Source organism: Leuciscus leuciscus (genome assembly GCF_965113295.1).
Source record: "Leuciscus leuciscus genome assembly, chromosome: 12".
Taxonomy (NCBI): domain Eukaryota; kingdom Metazoa; phylum Chordata; class Actinopteri; order Cypriniformes; family Leuciscidae; genus Leuciscus; species Leuciscus leuciscus.
In genome coordinates this window covers 19,429,097-19,444,232 of record NC_138736.1, presented here as the reverse complement: position 1 = coordinate 19,444,232, position 15,136 = coordinate 19,429,097, and the positions used below count along the sequence as shown (strand labels likewise).

Here is a 15,136-nt window from a genome sequence, read left to right as displayed (position 1 = left end):
CTTAATATTACTTTTTTTTTTTTTTTTTTGAAAATTATATATTTAAAGAGTAAAATAAGCGAAATATAATTTTTGTTTTGTCATATGACATAGCTATGCATGACTACACTAGATAATTACAGTGGACACATCTCAATTTTCAGTCAAGCAATGAATGAATGCATTATTTAATTGAAATTAATTATATTTTATTTACTAACAACAACAAGAAACATGAATAAATGAGTAAAAGATTAAAAAAGTAACCATCACAATATATATATATATATATATATATATATATATATATATATATACACACACACACACACACACACACACACACACACACACACACACAAGTCAACAACACATGAAACAAAGCTTTATTCATACTTATTGTTCTAACAGTCACATATTCACAGGTGGTGAATCCCACATCCTACTGCCATCTCAACACAGCGGTTCTCATTCTTCAGCTTTATTTTGATGAATCTGCTGACCAATGTTCCCACCTTCACCTGTCTCTGCCGTCCATCATGTCCCTCATTGCTGCAGTCAGACTGGAATCTGATCATGGATGGGAAAGGGACATCGAGGCTATCTTTCCCTGAGTGCACCGTCTCCCTCATCACCTCATACAGAGAGCCTGTACAGAACCTGTGAGACTCGTCTCAACAGCAAACACTCCCGTGAGAGAAGTAGAGCGAGCCTTTAACATGCTGAAAACAAGCTGGTGCTCTATTTTCTTCATGGCCAGAGGTGAGCCATGCCTTTGTGCCTGAGGTTGTTGCTTGCTGCACAGTGCTTCACAATCTGAGGCAATAAGGGCCGGTGGAGTGATGGAGGGTCTCATCCATGGCACCATTTCCAGGATTTAGCTCAGGGCTCCTCATCCTCAGTGATGATGATATACCAGTCTGCAGAAATGTCAGAATCCTACAAAAATGCACAAAACATAATAAAAAACAGACATGTTAACAGCACAATGTCATTTGATTTCTGTATTACAAGTAACAAAATTATCGTACTTTTTATTTTTATTTCAGGTTTTCCTTTTTTTTCCCTTTTTTTTTCACAAATGCCACCGTCACCGTGCCTTGCATCCTCTGTTCCACCACAAAAGCTCTGCTGCAAATGCACAGAAATCAAGAATCAGAAAAGTATGAGGCAGAATAGTCTCAATTATAATTCACGCAAAAAACATGATTCACACATGCATAGACAATTTCACATGCATGAAACCTAATTCACGTACACACAAAAAATATAATGTGCGTGAAAAAAAATATATATATACACAAAAAGCAATTCACATGCGTAAAATAAAATTATAGATTCATAAAATACATTTCACAAATGCAAAACACAATTCGTAGATATACAACTGTGCACAAAAACCTTTGAATGTTTAAAATGTACGAGTTTATCCTTGAATCTGAATGTGCAAATTGTCATTCTCTTGTGAATCGCCTTGGATTTCTGTGTGTGTGTTTTTGAGACTTTCCTAGCAGCGCTTTCCTCCTACACAGATCAGGCTACGTCTACATTAATCCGGATACATTTGAAAACGGCGTTTTCGTTTATAAACGTTCTCCGTCCACATTAGCGTTTTCAGACGTTTTCGGACATTTCAGTGTGGATGAGAAACTTTAGAAAAATGCCTGAAAACGCTAAATTCACCTTACTGCGCATGTGTAAAACTTACTCATTTACTAACGTAACCTCGGTTCTCTCTAGAGAGGGAACGAGTACTTGCGTAATATCTTACGCTAGGGGAAAACCTCTTTTCCTCGAGATATTGAAGCCAAAAATTATCCTTAATTTTGCAATAATGTAAAACGCATTGCAGCAGCATGCAGACATGGGCGAGACAGCTCGCGCGCCCATTGGCTGCTCTGCGGCAACTGCACCAGCCTATCGATAGAGGCCCCTCATGACGTCAGAACCAATGAGGGTGCTTCGCGCCCACTACGTCATGTCCCGCCGAAAGCGGGTGGGGCTGGGGCTATAAATACGGCCCAGAGAGGCTGGTTTGGTCAGTTTTTCATCGCTGAAGCGAATCAGAACATGACGCATGCATGGCAAGATACGCAAGTACTTGTTCCCTCTCTAGAGAGAACCGAGGTTACGTTAGTAACCGAGTACGTTCTCTTACGAGAGGTTCTCTCGTACTTGCGTAATATCTTACGCTAGGGGAACACAGTGTAAAACGCCGTGCGTGCTTGAGATATAACACTAAAGTCCCAAGGGCAGGTGCCCGGGGCTCATACAGTGCCTAATCACAAGGGACTCACAGAGAATCCGGGAAGAGGGGCTAGAATAGCATCATTCCTGTAATATAGAGCTCTAATAAGAGCAGATTATATCGGATTATATCGAACTCGGCCTGGACTGATAAATGTGGGGGACTAGTATACAGACGATCAGTGATCGACGCTCTAGCAGTTTCAGCATCCTGAGCCGATAGCATCGGGCAGGCAATACTGAAAAATTTGACCGAGAGCAACCCAGCTTGTAAAGCGGGAACCTCGAGGTTATAAAACCTTATAAATGTAGACGGGAAGGCCCAGCCTGCCGCCATACAGATATCTTGCAAGGCAATCCCACTAGACCAAGCCCACGATGAGGCCATGCCTCTTGTGGAGTGCGCTTTGACACCTAACGGGCATTGCAGGCCCTTGGATGTGTAAGCTAGCGCTATAGCATCAACTATCCATCTTGATAAACTCTGTTTTGACGCAGCTAGTCCCTTAGAACGTCCGCTGAACAAAACAAAGTGCTGCTCCGTCTGTCTGAAAACAGATGAGCGAGACACATAGGCTCTTAACGCCCTGACTGGGCAAAGGAAGCCTGCGTCCCTTTCCTCTTCAGATACCGGCAGGGCCGACAGGGAGATCACCTGTGCCCTAAACGGTGTATTGAGGGATTTAGGAACATATCCGTGCTTTGGTTTGAGTATGACTCTCGAGTCTTTAGGCCCAAACTCCATACACGTCGCGCTCACTGAGAGCGCTTGCAAATCCCCTATGCGCTTCACTGAAGCGAGAGCCAGAAGAAACACTGTTTTGAAAGACAAGAGTTTCAGGTCTATTGACTGTATTGGCTCGAATGGGGCACTTTTCATGGCTTCCAGAACCGTGGAAAGGTCCCAAACGGGAACCGAGGGAGATCTGGGAGGATTCAGCCTCTTAGCTCCTCTAAGGAAGCGAATGACCAAATCGTTCCTTCCTAATGACTGGCCAAGCGGTGGTTCAGCGAACGCTGCTATGGCCGCCACATAAAATTTGAGCGTGGATGGGGCTCTGCCCTTATCCAGAAGCTCTTGTAAAAAGGAAAGAACCTCCGGCACCCCACAGCGTGAGGGTGAAGTGCCACGCGCTGTACACCAGCTAGTGAACACAGACCATTTTGAGGAATAGAGCCGCCTCGTAGATGGAGCTCTAGCCTGCGTGATCGTGTTTAACACTCCCGCTGGGAGGTTAACGGGTACCCGTTGATGGCCCACACATGTAGGGACCAAAGCTCCGGGCAAGGATGCCAGATCGAGCCGTTTGACTGCGAGAGGAGATCCCTCCTCACCGGTATCGGCCACGGGGCGGTACTCGTCAGCTGCATCAGGACTGGAAACCAGGCTTGGTTCGTCCATAATGGGGCGACGAGTAGCACTGGGCATCCGCTTTCCCTGATTCGCTCTAATACCTGGGGTAGGAGCGTGACAGGGGGAAACGCATAGAGCGGGCAGCGGGGCCAGACGTGAGCCAGCGCATCCCTGCTCTTGGAGAAAAAAATCCTGACAATGAGCGTTCTCTTGAGACGCAAATAGGTCTATTTCCGCTCTGCCAAATGTCCTCCATAGCAGTTTGACTGTCTGTGGGTGTAAAGACCATTCTCCTGCCGGAAGATTGTTTCTGGACAGTCTGTCTGGTCCCACATTCAGGTGGCCTGGCACATGCGCTGCTCTGAGCGAGCGCAGATTGTGCTGAGCCCAGACCAGGAGGCGTTCCGTCAGCCTGTGAAGGATTCTGGATCTGATACCTCCTTGGTGATTTATATAAGCCACCACTGACATGTTGTCCGAACGGACCAAGACGTGGTGTCCTATTATCTGGGGACAAAAATGCCTCAGCGTGTTGTCGACTGCCATCATTTCCAGGCAGTTTATATGCAGAAGCTTCTCCCGTTCTGACCACTGGCCGAATAACAGTCTGCCCTCGAGCAGCGCTCCCCATCCCGAGGTTGAGGCGTCCGTAGACACCACCTTCACACTCGAGGAAGTCCCCAGGCTTACACCTGACCGGTACCAGTCGGTCGCTATCCAAGGTTTCAGAGCTGCGATGCATTTCTGATCGACCTTGAGGCGCAAGAGACCGGAGGTCCACGCTCTGCGCGGAACGCGCGGTTTCAACCAGTACTGCAGCGGGCGCATGCAAAGCAGACCCAGCTGAAGCACTGAAGATGCTGAAACCATGAGACCCAGCATCTTCTGAAACTTTTTGAGCGGGACTAAAGTGTCGTGCTGTTATAGACAGCGAGTCCAGATCTATACCCAGAAAATATATTTTCTGACTGGGAGACAGCGAACTCTTCGCCCAAATGACTTTGAGACCTAAATTCTCAAGGTGATCGAGTAATATGGTCCTGTGCTCTATGAGCTCTGACTGTGATCGAGCTAGAACCAGCCAATCGTCCAAATAATTCAGCACTCATATGCCTCGGAGCTTGAGGGGTACGAGCGCTGCATCCATGCACATCGTGAATGCACGAGGTGCCAGGGATAGGCCAAACGGCAGGACTGTGTACTGATATGCCTGGCCCTCGAAGGCGAATCTCAAAAAATCGCCTGTGACGTGACACTATTTGTATTTGAAAATAAGCGTCTTTCAGATCTGTCGACATGAACCAGTCCCCTTGGCAAATTTGCGAGAGGATTTTCCTGGTCGTGAGCATTCTGAACCGTCGTTTCAGAAGTGCTTTGTTTAGCTGTCTTAGATCTAGAATGGGTCTGAGACCCCCGTCTTTTTTGGGTACCAGAAAATATCTGCTGTACATGCCCCCTTCGCTCTGAGCTTGTGCTAAGGGTTCTATAGCCCCTTTGCTCAGTAACTTCGCTATTTCGGCTCGAAGTAGGTGTGCTACTTCCTTTTCCACCGTAGTTTCGATTCGCGCCGCTTGCGTTGCGGGCGTCGACCGAACTGTAGCGAATAGCCTCTTTCTATAATGTTCAGCACGCACTCTGATACCCCGGGAAGCTCTGCCCACGCTTTCGCGTGAGTGGCTAGGGGTAGAATGATATCTGGGCTCTGGTCGCGACCTAGTGGCGAGCGGAGAGCATCGGTGTGCTGTAACATGAGCGCCGCGCTTGCAGCGTGTGAGACTGGGGGCGCGCTGATCACAGCGGGCAGCATGCCTGAGCTCAGTTCTCCTACAGCGGTGTGCTGAGAGAGAGCGAGCGGGGTGAACCCCGTGGGGTTTATTATGTCTGGGAGCGAATGAGGGCGCGGGACAGCGGGCCCATTCATAACGCTGAAAACACCGTCTGTTTGGAATCCACACACCCCAAACACAACACAAGATTAGCTTATATGCTGATGACATTTTACTCTTTTTGCAAAATCCTCAATCATCCATGCAAGAAATAACTAAAACCATTGATTTATACTCTACAATATCAGATTATGCAATAAATTGGAATAAATCTTCAATTCTACCGCTACATCAAACTAAATGGGATGTTGCAGCCCAGGTATCACCTATTCCTTTATGCACAGGCCACATCACTTATTTAGGCGTTAAGGTTTCCTCCAGGCTGTCAGAGCTGACTGGACTCAACTTCACTCCTCTACTTAAAACATTAGAAGACGACCTTCACCGCTGGCACAACTTACCACTCTCCATCCAGGGCAGAATAGCTATAATCAAAATGACAGTACTTCCAAAAATAAATGATTTTTTCTCAATGATCCCAACCCAACCTTCTCTCAATTGGTTCAAATCTTTAGACTCCATCATTACCCGATTCTACTGGAAAAATAAACCACCACGTATAAAATTAAGCACTTTACAAAAACCCAAATCCTTAGGAGGATTAGAAGCACCGCATTTTTACCATTACTCACTAGCAAACCAACTTCAATACATATATAAATGGACTCACCCCACTCAGTCAGACATGGCCACATGGCTAGACATAGAACAATCACTCTGCGAAAAATTGCACATATCAGACATCCCATTTCTTAGTCAGTCCATTAAACGCCACCCATGTTTCAAATCATTGACAATAGCCTCTGCTCTGACAGCCTGGTGGAAATATCATCACATCACAAACTCCAATCAGGCCCCATCTGAACTCACCCCACTCTGGAATAACCCTGATTTCACAAGCAACAAAAAAACACTCAATTTCCATAAATGGGCACAAAAGGGCATCTCACATTTAAAGCACATTTTTCAGTCTAACAACTTTGTTTCATTTTCTTACTTAGTCCAGGAGTACGGTATCGGGAGCAATCAATTCTTGAATTATCTGCAACTCAAATCAGCTGTATTATCCAAAATCAACAACAGAACTATCAACATTCACCTTCCTACCGCATTAGCAGATTTAATTAATATATCCTCCCCGAAAAAATTACTTTCCAAAATATACAAAATTATAGCTAATTCAAATAAAACCATATCTTTACCAACAATCAAATGGAAAGAAGACCTTTCCATTGCTCCTGATACCGACTTCTGGACTCAAATTTGTAAAAATATTTATTCCATGACTAAAAACGCCAACCTTCAGCTCATACAGTATAAGACTCTTCATAGAACACACTACACTGGGGAAAGGCTGGCTAAAATGGGATTCACATCAGGAATTTGCTCACACTGCTCACAAAACTGCCTGGACACATATATCCATGCCACATGGCACTGCCCACCCATTAAACACTTTTGGAAAGACGTCACTGAATCCCTGTCCCGCCTCCTGGGCTGCCACATCCCATTATCCCCCTTACTCTGTCTACTAGGTGATCTATCAACTCTCAATCAGGAAATAACAAATAAAGGGATACTCCTTGTAGCCCTAGCCATCGCCAAGAAAACCATCTTCTTGAACTGGAAATCCCGAAGCACTATTCACATAACACACTGGAAAAATTTGCTCATAGACTACATCTCCCTGGAATATTTTACACCTCATTACAACTGTATATCGGAACCTCAACACTCCAGATCAGACCTCATCCAACTATTACAAATCTAACACACTCATCCTGATTAATTATGTATTCATTTATTATTATACATTTATACAAGGTTTTAGTAATATTGTGAGTATTTTTATTATTATAATTATTATTGACAGTATGGTTATTCATATTTTCAATATCATAGAAACATTTAACAGTGATGGAATGATGGCGATGTGATGATAGTTTGCTTGATATAAGGACGATAATGGTATAATGTATATATTAAATGTTTAAAATAAATAAATGAATAAATAAATAGATAAATGAAATGATGATGATAATAGTGATATAAATATATAAAATATAAAAATATAAACAATACAAGTCAACACCTAACACATGACACAGATGATTTTAATGCACCAAATGCTGATCTTAATGCACTTCACCTTCTTTTAATGCACCACCTTAGTTTAGGCATACATACAAATAGTAACTGTACAGTGAATGAGAAGAAAGAAAAAAAAAAAAAAAAAAAAAAAAAATGGGAGGGGAAAAAAACATGCACACAGAAACTAGGAGAGGTGTGGTATGTGTTGGGTGTGTGTATTGTTATTAGGGGTTCAAGCACGAAGTGCTGAAACCCTATTGTAATTGTCCTGATTTTTAGGGGTTCAAGCACGAAGTGCTGAAACCCTATTGTAATTGTGCTGATTTTTATTATTATTTTTCTTCCGCCGTAAAACGCATCGTGCAGCCCAAACCGTAAGAGCTGGAACCTTGAAACTTTGCCAGATGGTAGTACAAAAATCGAGGAGAGGTTCAGAGAGTATGACCCCGATTGGCCCATAGGTGGCGCTATAGCGACCAAAAGCGCGAAACTGGTCATAACTCCTAGACCATATGTCGTAGACTCAAGTGTCTTATATCAATGGAAAGCTGGACTCCTGAAGAAAAAAACGTATATCTCCGATTTCATTTCCGGTATGCAAATTTTTCCGCCATTTTGAATTTTGTCAGAAAACTACTTTTGCGAACTAGTCCTAGGTTTTTCGCCCGATCGGAACCAAACCAGTGTAGAATTGTTCTCTGGAGTCTGACTATCAATAATTATTAAAAAAAGTTGAAATTTCGATTCACGGTCGCTAGGGGGCGCAAAATTAACGTTGTGGGAGGAGCCTATTTTACTAAAACGGCTATAACTCCAGAAGTAAATGAGGTATCTTCACCAGACTCAGTACACACGTGTAAGAGATCAATCTGAGGTCACAGTAAAAAAATCGAGGCGATTTGCCACATGGTGGCGCTATAACATGAAAAAAACATAAAACAGACTATAACCACCTGACCGTTAGTCCGATTGACTTGAAAATTGGTATGCAGTGTCTTGGTCCAAGGTGCCATGTATGTCTATGAGGACATTGGTGTATCTCGAAAAACATGGCCGCCATCGGCCAATGAATTTGAGCACCTATTAGACAAGGTTAACGGAGGCCGATCGGAACGAAACTCGATGGGCATGTTCGACTCATGGCCCTAGAGGTCTGTAAGAATTTTGAAAGAAATCGGCCACTAGTTGGCGCTAACGAGTTTTATGGCTCTGTAACCACGTGGTGTTACACTTATCGTCACAAAATGCATATCATTTGATAGATCTGCTCATGCTGAACAACTTTGCCTCAAGAACCATTGCTGTCAATCAAAACGTTCATTAAATATTTGTAATTATGTTAAAAACCTACTTTTGCGAACTAGTCCTAGGTTTTTCGCCCGATCAGAACCAAACGAGTCTAGGACAATTCTATGGACTCTTTAGATCAATAATTATCAAAAAAAAGTTGAACTTTTGCATTTTTCGCATGGGTATAATAGGGTCCTAAAGAAAATGGGCGTGGCAAAATGCACTAAAAAGCCTATAAATCCTAAACGAAAACTCAGAACTTCACAAAAATTGATGAGCATATGTGACATAACATCATTAACAAACATGCAACATTTTATGGAGATCGGACCATAGGTGGCGCTATAACTGTTAAAAGGCTTTAAAACCATATATTTCCTATGGTAAATTGCCTGTATTGGCTGTAAATAGTGTTTTCCATCTATGAACATATAATGTTCATATAATAATGTTCAAAACCAGTGCAGTGCAATTCTCTGGACTCTCTAGATAAATAATTATCAGAAAAAGTATAACTTCTTCATTTGGATGGCTATAATAGGGTCACTTCAATACGTAGCCTTAAAATGAATACCATGACATATTAAGCCAATAAGTGGTATTTTACTGCCCCCTGCTGTCATTTCATCATACTACTCCGTAATATTGTTATATAATTCATATTTAGACTTTATAAAATCATTATTTTAACATGAAAACGAAAGTAAAACGGCATTTAGGCCACGCCCCCCCAGTACAAATTCACTCATAACTTGAAAACGGAAAGTCGTTTCGTGCTCAAATTTTGATGGTAAGGTCCTCTCCACGCTCTTGATCGAAACGTGTCATCGCGGGCCTCGGGAGCGCGCCCCCCCGCGCATCGCAAGCCCGCGGACCCCCGACTTTGAACGACCGCAACTCCCGACCCAAACCACCCCGAACCTTGTGTGAGAGCTCGTTGGAAAGGGCCCGTTCTCTGCTAGCTTCGATTCAAATGTGGTGTAATTTGCCCTGGGCATTCCCGAGATATAAGTGAAAAACCAAATTCCCATTCATTCATTCAAACACTTCAACTGTAAGATGGAGGCTGTAATTCCACTGTTGTCAACTAGAGGGAGCAGCAGTATTAGATATAGTATTAATCTTTTTATCAGCTTTCAGCTTTGGCCAACAAACAAATGGTTAAAGCTATTATTTTTTTTGACTGATAATATAGATCACAATGAAATATATGAAATGGTTAGACCATTAAAATATTTTTTTCACAATAACACATCCTAAAGACATTGAAAACATATTTGTATATGTGTGTGTGTGTGTGTGTGTGTGTGTGTGTGTGTGTGTGTGTGTGTGTGTGTGTGTGTGTGTGTGTAAGCATGCATTATTGAGTTAACATGGAACACACTTATATTACAATAACTATTATAACACAATCATATTTTGTCAGTGTTTATCACTTCATTTGCACTGACACTTCACATAATTGCTAGTATTTATACCCCCCAAATTTGCATTTTCCAGTCCATGTTCTAGGCCAGGCAGTGTTAATGTGGACCTGCACAGCCGAATCAGCAGAAGATCTGCAGGTATTGTGAAGAAGCAAGCAAGGACAATAGTGAAAATGGCAGATCATGTATATATATGTTATGTCTGAGGCTGTGCTGCGGATTTGAGAACTTTTCATTCCTTTCCCACAAAAGAGAACTGTCAACAGGCATGGTTGATGTTTACAACAGGATACCTCACCATTTTAATTCAAAGCTGTTAGTTTGCTCTTAACGGAGGCCGATCAGAACGAAACTCGGTGGGCATGTTTGACTCGTGGCCCTAGAGGTCTGTAAGAATTTTGAAAAATCAGCCACTAGTTGACGCTAACAGGTTTTACGGCTATGTAATCACGTGATGCATATCATTTGATAGATCTCCTCATACAGAACAACTTTGCCTCAAGAACTACTGCTGTCAATCAATTTGTTCATTAAATACTTGCGATTATGTTAAAAACCTACTTTTGCGAACTAGTCCTAGGTTTTTCGCCCGATCGGAAATATACCAGTGCAGTACAATTCTCTGGAAGCTTTAGATTATTAATTATATAAAAAACTTTAACTTTACCCATTGGGTAGCCATAACAGGATCATTTAGAAAATGGGTATGGCAAAAAACACTCAAAAGCCTGTAAATCCTAAACAAAAACTCAGACAACTCACTAAACTGCCTTATGTGCTTAAAGACCCTAAATGCTTGAACCCCGCTAAATGCTGCTTGCAGCTTTAATTAGGGGTTCAAGCACGAAGTGCTGAACACCTATTGTTATTGTAAGGATTTTTAGGGGCCAAGCACCGAAGGTGCTAGGCACCTATTGTTTTCGTTCGCGTTCTTATTATTAGGGGCCAAGCACCGAAGGTGCGGGCACCTATTGTATCTGTTCCCGTTCTTATTATTATTATTATTATTATTATTATTATTCTTCTTCCGCTCTTGGAGTCTATGGCAGCCCATAGAACCGATTGCGGGAAAGTTGTTTTGGTTTGACATTCTGATAGAGGACATTCCCAACATTAAATACACCAATTTTGGTGTTTCTAAGTCATTCCCTCTAGCGCCACCACCTGTCCAAAATTTCACTTTTGTTTTGCTAATAACTTTTGAACCGTAAGGCCAATCAACAAAATTCTTTTTTCCTCTGATTCCTGAGCTCATGACGATTCGATTGCACCCTATGACGTCATTTTCCGTCATAAAAACATTGCCGCCATTTTGAATTATTCTCAAAACCTACTTTTTCGAACTCGTCCTAGACGGTTTGTCCGATTTGCACGAAAATTGAACCAGATCATCTTCAGGCAGTGCTGACAAAAAGTTATTAAAATCTAGTTGATTTGTCAAACCGTTTTCAATAAACGCTCGAACAAATTTTACGTAGCGCTTGCGAAAACAGTCGTAAGGCTGTATCTTCGCAACGCTTTATCGTATTCAGACCAAACTTGGTACATGTCATCACAAGCATGACCTGAGGCTACATGCTGCGTTTCGGCCCAGCGCCACCTACTGGTCCAGAGATATGAAAAATGGCTATTTTTGCTTATAACTTCTGAACAGTTTGTCCAAAAATCATAAAATTGGTCTCGTTAGATTCAGGGCAAAATGCCGAGTCGACTGATATCCATTTTTACCATATCGGCCATTTTGACTGTCGGCCATTTTGAATTTTGTGCTAAAACGCTGTATTTTAAGAACGCATGAACGGATTGTTACGAAACTTGGTATGGGTCATCAGCACGATGTCCTGAAGGAGCCTGAGAAGTTTCAAAACAGCGCCACCTAGTGGTTAATCTTTTTATTCAAATGCTTATAACTTTGGGTGTGGTCGACATATTTTCACGAAACTCATCTAATTAGACTGCTGAATCCTTGCCGAGTCCTACGATACCAAACATGCTAGGTTTCACCTTACGGTTTGTGTAGCGTTGTGATTTAGCGCTTAAAAAACATTTGGCTATATCTTCGAAACCGCTAGTCTGATCGAGACGAAACCACCGTCAGAAGTTTGGAAACATAGGTCGATAGCTATACGCCAATGCCCAAATGTGAAAATATTGATAGTAAGGGGTAGTAAAATCCAATCAAAGTCATGTGTCAGTCATTTTTTACGTGTTTTTTCATACAAATGTCTATAACTCCGAAGCGAATTGAGATATTTTCACCAAAATTGACACACATATGTATGGGCTCACTCTGAGGACACATAAAAAAAATGGTGTGACTGAGCCTCTTGGTGGCGCTATAATAGAACAAAACATGAAATTCCCATTGACTTCAATACAGTTTTGTGAAATAAAATGCTATACTAAACAAATGCATTGGTGTTATTTAATGAAACTCAGAAAGTGCCTTCAGCACCATTTCCTGAAAGTACCCAACATATTTCAAGACAGCGCCACCTAGTGGTCAAAAGTTATAACAAAACTTCTATAAATGCTAATAACTTTTGAATAAATCTGCCTATTGAAATGCCACTGGTATTAATAGATTGCTTGGGTCAAGCCGAGAACATAGAAACCAAGTTTTCCTTATTTGGCCTAATTTCCTGTCCGCCATCTTGATTTTCATTCAAAACATACATTTTCGAACTCCTCCTACACCGTTTGTCCGATTTTCACCAAAATCGAATCGTATCATCTCCAGACCGTGCCGACTAAAAGTTATCGATTTCGTCTCGATTGACGAAACCGTTTTCGTATAGCGCAGCAGCAAATTTGAGGCATGATGCTAAAAGCACTATTCAGGCTTTATCTCTGCAATGCCTTGACATATTGACACCAAACTTTGTATGTGTCATTGTCACATCACTCTGACCACATCACATCAGTTTTGTAACTGCGCCACCTATTGGTAGAAAGTGATAATGCATTACATCATATTTTTATTTACTGTTTCTATGAATTTTCAGGCATTTTGCCTAAAATCCTCTTTAATGTCTTTAATTGCTCATTGTTGCAGTTGGTCTGACACTTTCAGCAATGTTGGCATGTCTTCTCATCTGATTGTGCTTGGCCCCGCTAAATGCTGCTTGCAGCTTTAATTAGGGGCCAAGCACCGAAGGTGCTAGGCACCTATTGTTTTCGTTCGCGTTCTTATTATTATTATTAGGGGCCAAGCACCGAAGGTGCGTAGGCACCTATTGTATCTGTTCCCGTTCCTATTATTATTATTATTCTTCATTTTTCCGACTGGGAGTCTATGGCAGCCCATAGAACCGCTTGCGGGAAAGTTATCAAATTTGGCACACTGATAGAGGAGAGTCTGACCTATCAGCAAAGCAAATTTGGAGTCTCCAATTCATTCCCTCTAGCGCCACCAGCTGTCCAAAGTTGCACTCATGTTTATGCTAATAACTTTTGAACCACAAGGGCTAGAAACAAAACTCTTTTTCCCTCTTATTCCTTGGCTCAGGACGATTCGACTGCACCCTATGACGTCATTTTCCGTCATGGAAATATTTCCACCATTTTGAATTTTCCGAAAAACATACTTTTTCAAACTCCTCCTAGACCGTTACTCCGATTTTCACGAAAATTGAACCAGATCATCTCCAGACCATGCCGACAAAAAGTTATGGAATTCGTGTTGATTCGTCAAACTGTTCTCGAATACCGCGCAAACAAATTTTACGTAGCGCTAACGAAAACAGACACAAGCTTGTATCTCCTCAACACTTTATCATATTCAGACCAAACTTGGTACATATCATCACAAGCATGACCTGAGGCTACATGCTGCGTTTCGTCATAGTGCCACCTACTGGTCCGGAGATATGAAAAATGGCTGTTTTTGCTTATAACTTCTGAATGGATTGCCCAAAAATCATAATCTCGTTAGATTCAGGACGTCATGCTGAGTCGACTGATATCCAATTTTCCCAGATCAGCCATTTTGGCTGTCGGCCATTTTGAATTATGTGCTAAAATGCTGTATTTTAGGAATGCATGAACGTATCGTTACGAAACTCGGTATGGGTCATCAGCACGATGTCCTGAAGGAGTCTGAGAAGTTTCGAAACAGTGCCATCTAGTGGTGAATTTTTTTCCCCAAATGCTTCCAAATGCTTATAACTTTGGGTGTGGTCAACTTATTTTCACGAGACTCATCTCTTTAGACTCCTGAATCGTTGCCGAGTCCAACGATACCAAACATGTTAGGTTTCGCCTTATGGTTTGTGTAGCGTTGTGATTTAGCGCTTAAAAAACATTTGGCTATATCTTTGAAACCGCTTGTCCGATCGAGACGAAACCACCGTCAGAAGTTTGGAAACATAGGTCGATAGCTATACGCCAATGCCCAAATGTGAAAATATTGATGTTTAGGGGTAGTAAATTCCAATCAAAGTCATGTGTCAGTCATTTTTTTCGTGTTTTTTCATATAAATGTCTATAACTCCGAAGCGAATTGAGATATTTTCACCAAAATTGACACAAATATGCATGGGCTCACTCTGAGGACACATAAAAAAAATGGTGGGACTGAGTCTCTTGGTGGCGATATAACAGAACAAAACATGAATTTCCCATTGACTTCAATACAGTTTTGTGAATTAAAATGCTATAGTAAACAAATGCATTGGTGTAATATTACGAAACTCAGAATGTGCCATCAGCACCATCCCCTGAAGGTACCCAAAATATTTCGAGACAGCGCCACCTAGTGATCAAATGTTATGACAAAATTTCCAAAAAGGCTAATAACTTTTGAATAAATCTGGCTTTTGAAATGCCACTGGTCTTAATAGATTCCTTGGGTCAAGCCGAGA

The 15,136-nt window shown here is 41.9% G+C and overlaps 1 long non-coding RNA gene across 1 annotated transcript in view; it reads right to left on the bottom strand.

Moving 5' to 3' along the window:
* Nucleotides 1-1,515: 1,515 nt before the first annotated feature.
* The window catches only part of LOC309511607, a 54,729-nt gene continuing 41,108 nt past the window's right edge, over nucleotides 1,516-15,136 (bottom strand). Inside the window, exon 2 of the long non-coding RNA XR_014210718.1 lies at nucleotides 1,516-1,682. This is a non-coding gene — a long non-coding RNA (uncharacterized lncRNA). The remainder of the gene's footprint in view (nucleotides 1,683-15,136) is intronic.